Source organism: Lampris incognitus, chromosome 19 (assembly GCF_029633865.1).
Source record: "Lampris incognitus isolate fLamInc1 chromosome 19, fLamInc1.hap2, whole genome shotgun sequence".
Classification (NCBI taxonomy): domain Eukaryota; kingdom Metazoa; phylum Chordata; class Actinopteri; order Lampriformes; family Lampridae; genus Lampris; species Lampris incognitus.
In genome coordinates, this window is record NC_079229.1 from 26,281,303 (window position 1) to 26,297,317 (window position 16,015).

The 16,015-nt window shown below is 47.6% G+C and overlaps 1 protein-coding gene across 2 annotated transcripts in view; it reads left to right on the forward strand.

Annotated features, from left to right (window-relative positions):
- Positions 1-16,015, forward strand: part of fam49bb (family with sequence similarity 49 member Bb) — a 49,794-nt gene that overhangs the window by 7,789 nt on the left and 25,990 nt on the right. For both annotated transcript variants that reach the window (XM_056299451.1, XM_056299452.1), the window contains exon 2: positions 5,058-5,152. The gene's annotated coding sequence lies outside the window, so the exon portion shown is untranslated. The remainder of the gene's footprint in view (positions 1-5,057; positions 5,153-16,015) is intronic.

The following is a 16,015-nucleotide window of genomic DNA, read 5'->3' on the forward strand; positions in this document are numbered from 1 at the left end:
CTCAGTGTACAGCGTGCACAGAAGAACAGAGGCATGCTTTCCGCTAGCTACCTGCTTTTAATGTATGTGAAGATAAAAATCATGGTGAAACAAAGCAGTTTGCTCAAGTTTGTCGTAAAGACGTCGCGAGGAGCAGGAGGAAGAGAATTCGGCTCAAGTTCAGTCATCATTCTCAACCCAGACACCTGCTCCTGCTCCAGTTTCTCCTCCGGTGCCAAGTATTAATGACATGTACATGGCGGCTGCTAATTCAGCCCTTTCCCCGCCAGCAGCTGTACTGTTGAAAGACTCTTCCACTGTCAGTTGGAGGAAAAACTGGTATCAGGGCATCGATGGTGACATACAGACTGAACTCTGTCCCTGCTCTCCTTCTGAAAGAGAACTGAATCGTTGGACTATAATGAAATAATTTCAGTGGTCAGCACCAAGCCCTGTCGTCAAAACTAAGCTAATTTAAATCTTCGGACCATAGAAGCATATTGCCTCTTTCAGTATTTTTTATTGGGTGTAGTTTTTGTTGGGCGTACAATTGGATTTTATGCTGATGTTGCTGCATCTGCCGTGTGTGTGTGTCTGTGTGTGTGTGTGTGTGTGCTGCATGTGTGTGATTTATGTGGCCAGCGTGCCAGATGTTCGTGTCATCTTTAACGGTACGGAGCGTGTTGGTGCCGGTGTACCTCTAGCCATACACTTGATTAATGACGCTGTTGCATCTGTCAGCTGTATGTGTGTGTGTGTGTGTGTGTGTGTGTGTGTGTGTGTGCTGCACGTGTGTGAATATGTGGTCACCGTGCCGGGCTATGTGACGCTGTTAATGCTCATCTGGGTGCTTGTAACATTACCTCTGATGATGTGTAAGGCTTGTATGATTAAACATTCAGGGAAGTATAGTTGTAATGGCCTATTTTGGTTAACATGCATTAAGTATGGTTGGTCTTGGACAGGCAAGGCCCACCTGATCTTCTCTGTGCCCACCCACACTGTGATTTCTGCCTATGCTACAGGTGTGTGTGTGTGTGTGTGCGCGTGCGCGTGTGTGTCCTGTCTCTGTATAAGTGTTACAGTAGTCTAGAGTATCCATCCATTATGCTTATAAGTGGTGGTGTGTTTGTATGTGCGTCGATGGGCCGGGGGTGGTGGAGTATCCGCGGGCCAGTTGTGGTGGGCTGGTCAGAGTGGAAAAAGTCCTCTGCCATTTTTTTTGTCCAAGTCCGTCCCTGGTGGACATTATTGATATTACTATTAGCTAGTTTCATCTAGGTGGTCGAGGATCGCTCGTCTTCTCTCACTCCCATTCGTTCAGTGGACATTTTTTAGTCTACGCCCAAAGTACAGGATGGTGTCACTCAAAATGTTATCACAAAGAGAAAAACATTTTTTTGGGGGGGGGGTCTCCCCCCCCCCTTTTTTCTCTCCCCAGTTGTATCCGGCCAATTACCCCACTCTTCCGAGCCGTCCCAGTCACTGCTCTACTCCCTCTGCTGATCCGGGGAGGGCTGCAGACTACCACATGCCTCCTCCGATACATGTGGAGTCACCAGCCACTTCTTTTCACCTGACAGTGAGGAGTTTCACCAGGGGTACGCTACGTAGCGCGTGGGAGGATCACACTATTCCCCCCAGTCCCCTCCCCAGAACAGGTGCCCCGACCAACCAGAAGACCAGGACATATACCCATATCCGGCTTCCCACCCACAGACACGGCCAATTGTGTCTGTCTGTAGGGACACCCAACCAAGCCGGAGGTAACACCTTGATTTGATTGGGCGATCCCTGTGTTGATAGGCAACAGAATAGACCACCACACTACCCGAACAGAAAACATTATTCTTATGAACACAAAGATGATTTTTTCTCCCCAGTGAATATCAAGTAAAAGGTGTTCGACAGATGTCGATTAATTGCAGTTTCATTTCGCTGTACCTTTTTAAACTGTTGGACAGCCCACATGAAGAGGCTGTCCAACAGAGATAAGGGTTAGTAAAGTCTCTCATCAGACCCCTGAATAGACTCACATTAGGACACAAAGCCATTTGATGAGATTTAGCGACCTCCCCACCCCGACCCTGTTATTCTTTGCTGACTTCATAGCCTGTCTATATGCACGTCAGACTGATTTACAGTCATTGTCCTCGTATCGTTTTACTGCGACTTTATTTCCACTAAATTGAGTTGTGGTGAGATGAAACGGCTCTTCATTTCGCTGGGGTCCACCTGGAGCTGTGGCGTTCCTCCAGATGCACAAGAGAGCTCATGTTTTGCGGTTACTGAACACACAGGCTCCAGATGCTTGCACATGTTGTCTCCCTTATTGATCCTGCACTGCAGCAGCGCAGTCCCTCAAACGCCAATAAAACCACAGACCACATGGTTTACGTTGTTAAGCTTTTGATCTTACTTACCGAGCATAGATTATTTAGAGTCGTCCTGGTCTTCCAATTGATCAGTCTTACATCTTCTCTGTCCGCCGGTGCATTTGTGTTCTGTTACAAGGGCAAGGCAGTAAGTCGATATTATTGTTTAACATCTTTCAACGATCAGGGTGAAATTCGGATATTGTCACATCGTGATACACAATTTTGTTGTCTGCATGAATGAGAATCAATTGCCTGAAATGTCTCACAGATTAAGGTGTGAAATATTCGGGGGAGTACTATTAGCCCATATGAAAATGAGTGCTGGTACATTAGCCTATACTCTATATCGCCAAACAGTTTAATGTGATAAACTTCAGGTGGATTCTTAAAGATTGTATTTTTACGTATATATATATATATATATATATAAAATCAACATTGTGTAAAATTCCCTGTGATTATCATGATAATATTTTCCCCGTTGGTGAGCACTATTTGTTAGATTGCTATTCATAGGGGAAGACTGCATGTATTGCGAGTATTTCTCAGAAAATAAGTGGGTTGTTGGCCTGCGTACCACTCCATTCTTCAGTTTTACATCCCCTTTCTTTCTTTATTCTTCTGTTTTTTGTTGTGACGAAGAGCTTCTTGCATGAACAGTGGGGATATGTAGTGTAACCAAACCAATGCACACACATCTATATAGGTTGCAGTTGCTCTATAGCATAGTGGTCAGATTCCTGCCATGGATTAGCCTGGGTTCAATGGTCCATCGCTTGGAGGGATTTAGATCGGCCCACACAGGAATGACAATTCTCACGAAAAACATTTCTGTCCCCGTAGAGTCAGTGGTGCACTAAGTTACCCTACCCTTGTATGCACAAGGCTCAGATATGACGAGCGTGGTTGTAAAGGTACAATACTGTGTGAGTGGTATCCTGAAGGGGTCGTCAATAATCCATTATGCAGCCAGCGCAGACAATTCAAAGCATTTTTGCCCCAGATTCATGAACATTGACTCAAACCTATGTACACTCATGTTGTTCCAATGCCCCTTGAAAAAGAAAAAAACAGTTTGTCCCCGAGCTCTAGCGGTGATGTATAGCGGACTCCCATGATGCAGCGCTGCCACCGGTGTCGCACAAAATGTCCCCCTGTGACATGTGAACTCTATTGGATTAGATTCAAGCGAGTCACGCAGCATGATGGTAGAGAAAAGCCTCTGCCAGATCAAGCGATTAGAAGATGGGTTGTTGGGATGCCGGACCAGTTATCTTGCCGGTTCAGAAGACAGGAAGGACGTGCCGCCGACTGACTCACCGGAGCCCAGCCCGCGTCGCATCCCAGCGTCATGGTTCATTTCAGTATCCCAGCCCACTTCTCCAAACACTACTTTTTCATTTTGAAGTTTTCAACTTTTATCTTTCCTCTCATGCATTATTTTATTTTTTTGCCGCATGGCTGTTCCTCCCACGGCTTCTGTCGTTTTTGTGGCTTGGACGTTTCTGAGCTCGAAGTCTGAGCAGTTTTACGCATGGCCACCACAACTCCATTATTGCAGTGCATTTGTATTCCGGCTGGTGAAGAGTGAGGTGCCTTAAGTCCTAATGGTTTCACAGTCTATTGGGCCTGTCTGTCAAAACCGTGCGCGTGTGTGTGCGTGCATGTGTGCATGCATGCAAGTGTGTGTGTGCATTTTTCTTTAGAAAAGGTTTGAATCAGTTTTTTTAGTTGGCTGTTTTTCGGCCAGTTCTCCTTTCCCAAGTAAAGATTTGTCCGAGAGCATGCATTTGGACTGAATTGAAATGGGCACCATTGTACACTTAAGGGAGAAAGCAAAGGAGCCTGTAGACAAGGCCTAAGTACACACTGAATCAGAGGAAGTGTTGCACAATAGGAAGTGGTGGTGTTTTTGTGTGTGTGTATTTGTTCCACATTCTCTCAAACCTCTTGCTGTTTCACAAGGAGGGTAGGCCCCAAATGCCACCATGTCCTTGCTTACGCGACACACGGCACCTGTATCACTTAAAATGAATACTGTTACCCCGAAACACAATACTAGATCGGTGACACTCGTTCGGGTGCAGCAGAGGGCTATGCGTGTGCAGGTTTTCTTCCCAACTCGGCATTTTGCAGATCATGCCTCCCCCGTTTGGTTGAAGTTTGGTTGAGGTCAATCTGTGTAATCAGTTGGTGTTGTGTTAGGTTTGAAAGAACCCAGACTCGCACTACCCACCACGGTGGAGCGTTGAATAACACTACACTACGTTATACCTGATAACAAGTGTTATTGGTTACAGCCTAGTCAAAGTGGCGCCAAAATGAAGCTGTACGTATTGTAGCTCACAACACTATCGGGGAACAAGAGGAGCTGTGTACAGAGATGGGGTAAAGTAAAATTACTAGTAAGCGTACTGTGAAACAATCCCTATATTCCTCGAGCAGTTTGGTGCCCGTTGGCAAACATTATGCATAGCGAAACAAGGCTTCTAGGGGACTGATCTGAATGGCAGTTGTGTCATTCTCCCTTGACGAAACTATGCTACCAAATTTAACGTGATGATTATTTGTATATTTGAAAGCAAAAGAAGTTAACCAGGTACCGCTCTAACATGCGTGTAAGACTCGGATAGGGTCTGGATATGGGGTTTCTATGGGTTAAACCGTGCTGTGACACTGTTTTATCGATCTGTGTTTCAGAGGCTGACCTCGCCTGGAGGACTGTGACCTGGGGCCACCTGCCAGGCCGGGCCTCCCTCCTCCTCCTCATTGACAGTCTCACAGTCTCACCGCCGGTAGGTGTTGGTGCTCAAACGCGCCTCTGCTGTCCTTTTGACACCCTTATTTCAGGAGGATGGGTTAATCTGATATACATGTCATAATCCTGTGAGAATAATGCATAGTTAGGCATGGTGGAGTTTGAATCTGAAAGAGGTTTTTTCTTTTTGATGAGAACACTTGCAACGGTGCAGATTTTTAAAAGTGGTACATGTATTTTCCTGCTTGAGCCTAAAAATGGTTCAGCCAGGTCGCTGATTTAGTACCGCTAGCTTTGTTGCACCGACATGCAGACGTGTCATTATGGTTGCAGTTTCAAACACAGCCCCGTGGTGCACCTTTGCTTCTTTTAGTCCTAATTTGTGCTGTGGGAGAACGTGCGACTCCAGCTCAGGAAGTGAAGTGCATTGTGGGCCATAAAAGGAGTTGAATAATGTCAGGTGCTCCTGCTTCCTCTTCCCCAAGACCCTTGTGCTTATGTCAAAACAGGGCACATGGTCACCACCTGACAACTCGACACGGGAAGAGCTGCAAGAATGACACCACAGTAAAAATCTAATGATGACAGCTGTTGTTAGGTTTAGAAACATCTTTTATTTTTGGTTAGTTTGGTTGACCAGCAGTGGTTTTTATGCAGACCAGACTAGTTCTAGTAGAACATCTCTCGCTAACCGTAAGAGAAGCTATGCTTTTTATAGGCAAGCTGTCTGCAGCTGGCTCTAACTATTACAATTACTCCGTTTCCATTTGCTGACATATCTGCCCATCCCTGTTTTGTATTTTCCTCCCTGTCTCCTTGGAGATTGTTACCATGGCACGCGGCTATAAACCCTCTGGCCGAGCTACGGCGGCGATGGAGTACGCAACATTACCTGGTGTCCTCTTTTTGACAGCTAAGCCTCAACTTGGTTCATACACCGGATCAGTATGTCAGTGGATCCACGGGAGCTCTCTGGGGTGTTTACAGGTTAATGCAAAACTGGCGTGGTTCCCTAGCGAGCCTCAAATCCAGCGGCTTAGCCTGAATGGCAAACTATTTTGGTTTGCTTTCAGTGCATGACCCCTGTGTCTGCAGCACTAGGCCGGACAGCGGAGGTGTCGCGCTTTTTTTGAAATGGAGGACGGGGTTGAGTTTAATGCGGCAGGCTTGTGTGTTTGTGCGAATGCAACGGATGGATTAGCCTCACTAAGCCAGGGGGAGGTGTGCTGCTACAGTAGCCTGAGGTAAAGCTTTTCTTGGCTCTCCTGCCAGTATGTTTGCAGTTGAGTCAATACTGCCCTCAGCTGGTGAAGAAATATACAGTTTGTCATGTGCTTTTTGGCTGAAAGATCTTCAAGAAAAAATGCCCCTTGTTGTTTTTCTTAATTTAAGGTCTCTTTAAACATCAGCTCTGCCATTCTAATGTTTTTCATTTCTAGTAATTTTGAGACTTGGTCAGAAACTAAACAAGATTTTTTTAATGTTAGTGACTTGTGTGTTTCAACCATTTAAGCTGTGAGATGGTTTGCTAACATAATTATAATATAAATATAAGTTTATCCATCCATTAGCAAAACCGCTTATCCTGCTCTCAGGGTCGCGGGGATGGTGGAGCCTATCCCAGCAGTCATTGGGCGGCCGGCGGGGAGACACCCTGGACAGGCCGCCAGGCCATCACAAGGCTGACACACACACACACACACACACACACACATTCATACCTAGGGGCAATTTACAGTGCATCCGGAAAGTATTCACACACCCCTTCACTTTCCCCACATTTTGTTATGTTACAGCCTTATTCCAAAATGGATTAAATTCCTTTTTTTTTCTCATCAATCTACACACAATACCCCATAATGACAAAGCAAAAAAGGTTTTGTAGAAATTTTTGCAAATTTATTAAAAATAAAAAACTGAAATATTGCATGTACATAAGTATTCACATCCTTTACTCGGTACTTGATTGAGGCACCCTTGGCAGCGATTACAGCCTCAAGTCTTCTTGGGTATGAAGCTACAAGCTTGGCACACCTATATTTGGGGTATTTCTCCCATTCTGCTCTGCAGATCCTCTCGAGCTCTGTAAGGTTAGATGGGGAGCATCGCTGCACAGCTATTTTCAGGTCTTTCCAGAGATGTTCAATGGGGTTCAAGTCTGGGCTCTGGCTGGGCTACTCAAGGACATTCACAGACTTGTCCTGAAGCCACTCCTTCGTTGTCTTGGCTGTGTGCTTAGGGTCGTTGTCGTGTTGAAAGGTAAACCTTCGCCTCAGTCTGAGGTCCTGAGCGCTCTGAAGCAGGTTTTCATCAAGGATCTCTCTGTACTTTGCTCCATTCATCTTTCCCTCGATCCTGACTAGTCTCCCAGTTCCTGCCGCTGAAAAACATCACCACAGCATGATGCTGCCACCACCATGCTTCACTGTAGGGATGGTATTAGCAAGGTGATGAGAGGTGCCTGGTTTCCTCCAGATGTGACGTTTGGCATTCAGGCCGAAGAGTTCAATCTTGGTTTCATCAGACCAGAGAATCTTGTTTCTCATGGTCTGAGAGTCCTTTAGGTACTTTCTGGCAAACTCCAAGTGGGCTGTCATGTGCCTTTTACTGAGCAGAGGCTTCTGTCTGGCCACTCTAGCATAAAGGCCTGATTGGTGGAGTGCTGCAGAGATGGTTGTCCTTCTGGAAGGTTCTCCCATCTCCACAGAGGAACGCTGGAGCTCTGTCAGAGTGACCATCGGGTTCTTGGTCACCTCCCTGACCAAGGCCCTTCTCCCCTGATTGCTCAGTTTGGCTGGGCGGCCCGCTCTAGGAAGAGTCCTGGTGGATCCAAATGTCTTCCATTTGCGAATGATGGAGACCACTGTGCTCTTCGGGACCTTCAAAGCTGTAGACATTTTTTGTACCCTTCCCCAGATCTGTGCCTTGATACAATCCTGTCTCGGAGGTCCACGGACATTTCCTTTGACTTCATGGCTTTGTTTCTGCTCTGACATGCACTGTCAACAGTGGGACCTTATATAGACACGTGTGTGCCTTTCCAAATCATGTCCAATCAATTGAATTTACTACAGGTGGACTCCAATCAAGATTGGATGAACCTGAGCTCAATTTTGAGTGTCATAGCAAAGGGTGTGAATACTTATGTACATGCAATATTTCAGTTTTTTATTTTTAATAAATTTGCAAAAAATTTCTACAAAACCTTTTTCACTTTGTCATTATGGGGTATTGTGTGTAGTTTGATGAGAAAAAAAGGAATTTAATCCATTTTGGAATAAGGCTGTAACGTAACAAAATGTGGGGAAAGCGAAGGGGTGTGAATACTTTCCGGATGCACTGTAGTATGGCCGATTCACCTGACCTACATGTCTTTGGACTGTGGGAGGAAACCCACACAGACACGGGGAGAACATACATTTTTAAGCTGGCCCAGGGGTTAGCACTGTTGACTCACAGCCAGAAGGTCCTGGGTTCGAATCCCAGGTCCTTTCTGTGTGGAGTTTTCATGTTCTGCCCGTGTCTGCGTGGGTTTCTTCTGGGTGTTCGTTTCCTCCAGCCATTAAAAAGACATGCATGTTAGGGTTCACACCCCTGTCTGTGCCCCTGACCAAGGCAATAGGAAGAAGAACTGGAGTTGGTCCCTGGGCGCTGCAGCTGCCCGCTGCTCTTATACAATAGGATGGGTTAAATGCAGAGAACAAACTTCACTGTAAGAATACAATGTCGAATAAAGTGGCTTTCAATTCACTTTTCAATATAATAATTGCTCTTTATCACATACAAATCTGTTACTCTACTCTTGACTCAGCATATGGAAGATGCACGGAGGCATGAACTTCGACCCCATGCACTCTGTTAATAGGCAATGGGAAATGATAGGTTTGAGTGGGTGTAATATGTAGATTGTCTTGTTATGTCAACTAAAAGCTCCCATAGTCTCCTTGGTACTGTATTATTGATGCCGCCGGAGAGCTGACATGTTGTGTATACCTTCCTTCCCCAGACTCCCATGAGCAGCTCAGCGGAGCTCTCGTTCATTCCCGTTTAAACCTGCACGCCAGACGCTGCCACCGCCATGTCTACTTTCTGAATATGAGACATGAAATTAACATTTGGGCCGCAGAATTGCTGTTTGTATTTTGTCAAGTTGTCTTTTTATAGAACGAGCTAGCCCCCCCCCCTCCCCAGAGATGTTGGCAAACGAACACTGGGTGGCGTCCTTGGTTCACATTCGAACTCTGCCCCTGACCCCTGTTAATTTGATGTGGTGACAGAACAGTGAAGAAATTAAATGTCGCAAACAATATGTTTTGCAACAAATGAGTTAAATTTCTTCAGAGTCTGCACTTTCTGATCGCGTAAAGGAAAGGGGTTTTCACCCCGGTCGGCTGCTCCCTCTCTGCAGATGAGCGGATAAGATGAGGAGTGGTCACCCACCTCCAGCAGTTGTCATTGTTCATCAGCTATCACTGCCAGCAATTTGGCTCCTTTTTCTTCCCACCGTCTCCGTACTGATGACTGCTCTTGACATTAATATTAATTTCCCCTTGTGGTTACACAGACCCTGCTATATGTCCCGTTAAAGCACCTTGGGCAAGACACTGAGCCGCCGCGCATGCTAACCTTATTAATTTTGAGTCACTCCAAAGAATGGCGTTATAATTTTTTTTTTTCAATCCGAGACCCCAAGAAAACATGAAAATAAGTACGCAGAAGCTCACGTTATGTCCCGTGGGTGGTTTTAATGGTCCACCTCAAGTAAAGTGGAGCTCTTGTACCATAGTAAAATATTAACAATGATGAAAGTAAGGGCAGGAAATTACTTTAGGGAGGGATTAGGGACATGGGGTGGATTTATTTATTCATATTTTGTATGATAAAACCTTGTTTCACATATGCTGTCGGCAAATGAGGGCTGAAATGCTTTTCCCAAATTCTCGCAAGCTGATATGTGGATTTGAGAGGACATCACACAGCCTCGCTGCAGTCCCAAGTAGTTTTCTAAACTGTGATTTTTTTTTTACCTTCAGTCTTGCTGAAGTCCGCACATAGTGGTAAGGGTTTGGGAGTGGTCCCCCCAATCTTCCTTGCTGTGGATGATGTACCGTTTTCATCCTCCAGATGGCGCTGCTCTCTTTCCGAATGAAATGACGGCCGCATTCTCCTTCCAAAATCCATCATCCCTTTTAAAACCTCTGCATCCTCCACTGTGCCCCACCCTAAATCCTGTTAGGAGAACAGTGTAAATCGGGTGAAAACGCTTAGGCTGATGGTGCACTGTCTTCCTTTTCAATGTGTAAGCTAAATCAGCCCCTGCTACACCTTAACTACCAACAAATCTGAGCCGGCCTAATCCGGCACCTTGGGGATCACTGGGCGAGTGAGACTTCAAGATGCTGTGATGTGGGTGAGTCACACACTCAGTCAGAAGGTCATTCGTGTAATTATGGTTTAGGGGTGTTTGCACGGGGATTGGGTGGGGTGGGGGGCGGCTGGTTGGGGGGATCTGTGAATGGGTTTTGGAGACGGCTGCCTCCAGGGAGTTGCTACCGAGACCCTACTACAGTGAGTCAACATACCTAACCCCCTTCCTCATTTCCTAATAGCCCACACAGTCAGGAGGCAGAGGACTCTCAAGGGCGGGGGGGGGGGGGACCAGCTGAGGTCAGAGCAGTCCCTCTCAGACAGCTGATGGGCTATGGCTGAACCGTATTTTTTTTTTGGGGGGGGGGGCTACTTTTTTTTTGCGAATAAAAAATAGTTGGATAATTTCTTTGCAGTTTCTAATAAGCTCCACCGGCAAAGATTTTATTATTCTCGCAATGATTAGGGTGATTTTAGAGGCGAAATAAAGTAGTTGCGCAAGGAGTCATAAAATCAGGCTAAATTATGAGAGATGTGCTACAGTAAATTTTCTTTAAGAGCAGTCATAAAAAAAAGGGGACTTTACTATATAACTCCTGCTGTCAAGCAATAAGACTTCTCGTCTGACATGACCCATTCAGGCCTGTGATCACTGCACATGTCTTATTGCCGTGTCGATTCTGAAACGATATATACTCCTTCAGCCCCACGATCAGCCCGGGACGTTTTTTTTTTTTTAAAGTTGACGAGTTTAATTTCCTCCTTCGAACGCCTTGCTGTGATCTGATGATGCAACGCGTCGCACCGATGGGACCGATTTTAAAAGTGGCACAGAGAGCATCTTAACAACACGCTGGGATCAGTGGCAACCGTGTTTTTATTTCTTCCACCCGCTCCTGCGTGTGTGTATCTGTTTCCATGGTTACCAACTTTTGATCAGGTGGATTTCAAACAGGGGGGCTCGGCGGAGGCGCCCGCCCGGCTTTCATCTGACTCCGAGTAAGCGGTCGGCTGTTGAGATTTCATTACGCGATGTCCGGATCCATCGCCGCCGCACCAATGGTCGGCTGTTGACGGCGTTTTGCAGGAGGAGTCGTACCTTATAGTACCACACGAAGAAAACGGAAAGCCGGGGGGGGGGGGGGTAGTAACGCAGCACCAAGATGGCCATGGTGAGGCTGCTGATAGATTATCGGTGGTCAGCTTGAGTATGTCAGGCACTTGTTATGATTTGAGTCCTTGTACACGGATGGGTTTGTTTTGATTTGCCAGAATTTGGGTGAGGTGGGCATTAGACGGTCTTTACCACGAGTACAGTAAGAGGAGGGCGTGGTCAGGGGGGGTAATCAGGTTCATCTCATAAACAAACAAATGGCATACGCCTCCTGGTCAGCCCCACCCCACCCACCCCCCTAAACCATATGCCCCACCCCCCCAACCCACCCCAAGCCATTTTCAGTCAGCTGTGTAGGATTGGTAGGGGGGGGGAGGGGGCATGAGTGCCCCATTTGGGAAGTGCTCCCCCATTTTCTGCCTGTCGAATCGGGCCAGTGTCAGCGAGCTCCGGCGGGTCCGGGGCCGACCGAGTGGGCTAATGCGATGTGGCGTGTCACCCGGAGAATCTAGGTCAGATTTAAAACTGCCTGGCTCTGCCCGCCTCTGCCGCAGTCTGACGCCTCTGTGATCCCTCCCCCTTCTTCGACGCACGCAAGCAGGCGCTCTGAATATTCATCACACGCGTCCTTACTTGCACTACTCCAAGGAAATCTTTATTCTTTTAAAAAAAATAAAAATAAAATAAAAATGCAGCACTTAATGTTAGCCATGCATTTCTCTGTCCACATCGACATAATCTCTCACACACAGACACACACACACACACACACACACACAGAGCCGTCCCCCCACATCACCACCCCCACCTCCACGCCCCAGGCAGGCGCTCAGCCTCTCCACGGCAGCGCCCACGTGATGTGGCGGGGTGTATCTGCGGCGCGGCGCGGCAGGGAGGGGAGGGCGTTGTTTTCTCCCATAGTAAAGCAGCGGAGCACGTGGATCCTCATGCTGCAGCCCAGCACTGGAATGTCAGCACTATCGCCTCCCTCCATTAGCGGGTATCACCCTGAGACACGCTCGAGTTTATTTAATTAATATATATAGTGTGTGTGTTTATATAGGCTGCAGTGCTTGGTTTCAGACAAGAGCTTTTTTTTGGGGGGGGGGGTGTTGTGTTTTCTCCCCGGTGGCACGCTAAAAGGCAGTGCCATGCAGGGGTCATGCTGCTGCATGGGTGTGGCACCCTCGCTGCTGCATGGGTGTGGCACTCTTTTGGCGTGCTTTTTTTTTTTTTTTTTGGACACGACGCCAAACAGTTTGATCTCAACTGAAGTCCTCTTAACATTAATCCCTGAGGATGAAATTTGATTTTCTGTATGCTGTATTTCTGTATTTATTTTAACTATGACGTGGTGTTTAACTGCCTGACAAATATCATTTTCTTAAGGTACACGCAGATGACATATAATATAGCATTTCACATTAATTGAACTAAGGTTTGTGTTTATGTTCATCTGTTAATCTGTTTTGTGATTTTTGTTTCCTAATTCAGAAAAAAAAAGCTACAATGAGAACATGGATTTTCTCCGCTGCATGAAGTATTTTTTTTTTTTTTAATTCTAGATCAGTGAGCTCTTGGTGCTGAGTGGTGAAATTAAATATTCCTCCGTCGTCTCCGGTGGCCTTCAGTCTCCTCCTAATCTGCTGTTTTTGGCGCATTACCTCATCTGTATTAATATATTCATGTGCTTTCAAGTCCTACTACTACTGTACTCTCCGCTCTCCCCGAGCTGGCCTCTGATTGGCTGCTGAATTGTTTTCAATGGCACCGACTATTTTTTTCCCCTTTCTTTTTTTTTTGACTCCATGGATACAGCGAGCTGTTGGGTAGATCGGTTCAGCCAATGGGAGAGCCGCGCGGGCCCCTAGTTGTCGACTAGCCTCAGAGGCAGCAGCCCTCCCCTCCATCCCCCCCCCCTCGCAGTGAGCACGCGATCGCTCGGTGGGGGGGTTCAAAACAACAACAAGCCTGCCATCTTGACCCCCCCCCCCCGCCCCTCTCCCCTCCCCTCCTCTCCCTGGTGCCCAGGCTGCCGTTGAGGTGCCAGCACTGCTGGGTACTTCAGAGTCGCCGGAGAGGAGAGGAGGGGATGGGGTGTGGGTGGGGGGGTGATGGGGGGCATTCCTCCACTCCTGCTGTACCGCTCCGACGGCACCTCAACACTTTTTAACTCTCTCCTCTGCACACATCCACAATGGCATCATCAGGCAAGAGTTTACCCACAATAACGGGCTCGTATTGTCTCGGATTTGCCCTTCGGGGCATTGCCAACGCACCATCGGCTGTAGAGTCAGCGTTTGTTAATAGCTCCGTGTTAAGGTGGAGTCTGTAAATGATGCACCGTTTATAATTTGACGACTTTTTCCTTTTTTTTTTTCTTCCCTAATAGGGATTTGCTGGCATAGCAAAAAATAAATAAAAAATATATAAAGGCTTAATTAATTTAATCTCTCCCTTTTTTTTTTTTCTTTTTTTGCCACTAGGCTCGAGTGTTCTCCGTCAGACTTTGAAACGCAGCCATGCAAATCCCTGTCCTTAAAATGACCTCGTTTCAAACCGTACCAGGGAGCGGCGCTGGGCCTCTGAGTCGGCGGTGCCCTTGTAAAGCGCTGCGAAACTCTGACAGCGCTGCCAGCCGAGCTTAGTCTGCCTGAGCTGAGAGGTGGCAGCAGAGGACCGGGGGAGGCCCGACGACGGGGCCGAGGCTGCCGTCGCCCAGCAGGGCGAGGTCGTCGACGCCCCCCCCCCCCCCCCGTCCCTTCTGAGGCTGGCACAGGAGCCACATCCCGACAGCCTGTGAGGTGCCAGTGTCCGTACAGCCAAACATTCAGGTCACATTAGGCAGAGGGTACTAAGATGAGGCTGGACAGGGCAGGTGGGTCCTCCCAGATCATCGCCAGGTTTGGGCGAAGGACTCGGAACATTTGTTAATTTTTTTTCTGAAGGTTAGTTTACCAAGGTCTCAACAACGAACGTCGACGATATATTTGTACAGAGCGCCCAAAAATACCTCAACCGCAATGAGTGCAGATTAGCCAGCCGTTACAGGTTTTCTCGTGAGGACTAGGACTCTGACCCATTTCGAGGTTTTTGTTAAATCTTCTTTTTATTTGAGAGATGCGGTGAAAGTGCCCATCTCTGCTACCATCTTTTCTCCACTCATGCGTGTGTTTAAAAACACTCTCCTGCCTCCTCCTGCATCCTCCCCCCGCCCTCTCTGCGGCCGATGCCGAGTCCGTGCCTCGCTGGGTCGTAACACCTCTGTCGTGCGTCTCTACCTGCGCTGCCGTGATTCACCGTGTCACCCCCGGCCCACGCTTGACCACGTCGGCTTTTCACCCGTCGCAGGTACAAGATGACATCTGCCTGCCATGGTTCACTCTGTCACTTATACGGCCCTTGCTCCCGTCTCCCCCCCCCCCCCACCCCCCGCCCAATCTAGTCGTCCCTCTGTCACCGAGGGTTAAATCACTGTCCGCTGATGGAGTCCGCTGTAACTTCTTCCCCCTTGAACTGCCAGGTATCTCTGACTCGTCGTATGGCGGTTGACCTCTGCTTCTCGAAACACTCGGCAGGTTGCTTTCGAGGAGTCCGAAGAATGTTGACTTGCTGGGCTGTCTGTCGCTTCACATTAAATAATTTACAGCTCACAGCTGAAGAGTGTGTGTGTGTGTGTGTGTGTGTGTGTGTGTGTGTGTGTGTGTGCGGGTGCTTCAGTGTAGAAGGTGTGACGGTGCTGAGCTGTCTGGGTTTATAGTCGGGATAGTTATGATCCTCCGACTTGAACAGCAGTCCCTTTTTTTCCAATTGACAAACAAAGCACAAAATGTAATCCTTGGCTACAACTTTGGAAGTGGTACCAGATGAACGGTTTCTTTCCAGCTATCACTTACACACACACACACACACACACACACACACACTTGTGTCTGAAGACTGCTCGCTGCCGTCACGGTCTTGTATAGTAGGACATTAAGCGGCGTTGCTTAAGCAGCAGGGCATTCGCGTGACTAATTCGCGACCACGTCCATTCTCCCCGCGAGTGTGCGGCGTTTAAACGCGGAGCCGCTCGTTACAACCCGACAGTCGGCGCGGCGGCAAGCTCTCGATTTACAGACGCAGAGCCCCCCCCCCCCCCCTTCTCACCATTGAGCTCGTCGGAACAACTTTTCCTCCCACGTCCAGTGTTCCCACACAGGTCTGGTAAAGGGATCCGATCACTTCCTCGTCCGGGGGAACTTTGAGAACGGATTAAAAAAAAAAAGTCATTAAAAGTTTACAGACAGAAGTATTGCTCGGTGTTTAAACCCCTGCAGTTGGGTAATTTACATAGCTGCAGATGTGCTGTTATAATGTGTGTGGGGGGGGGGCAACTCCTGGTTGTGAGTTAGGTGAAGTCTTGGTAGACTAATGCGG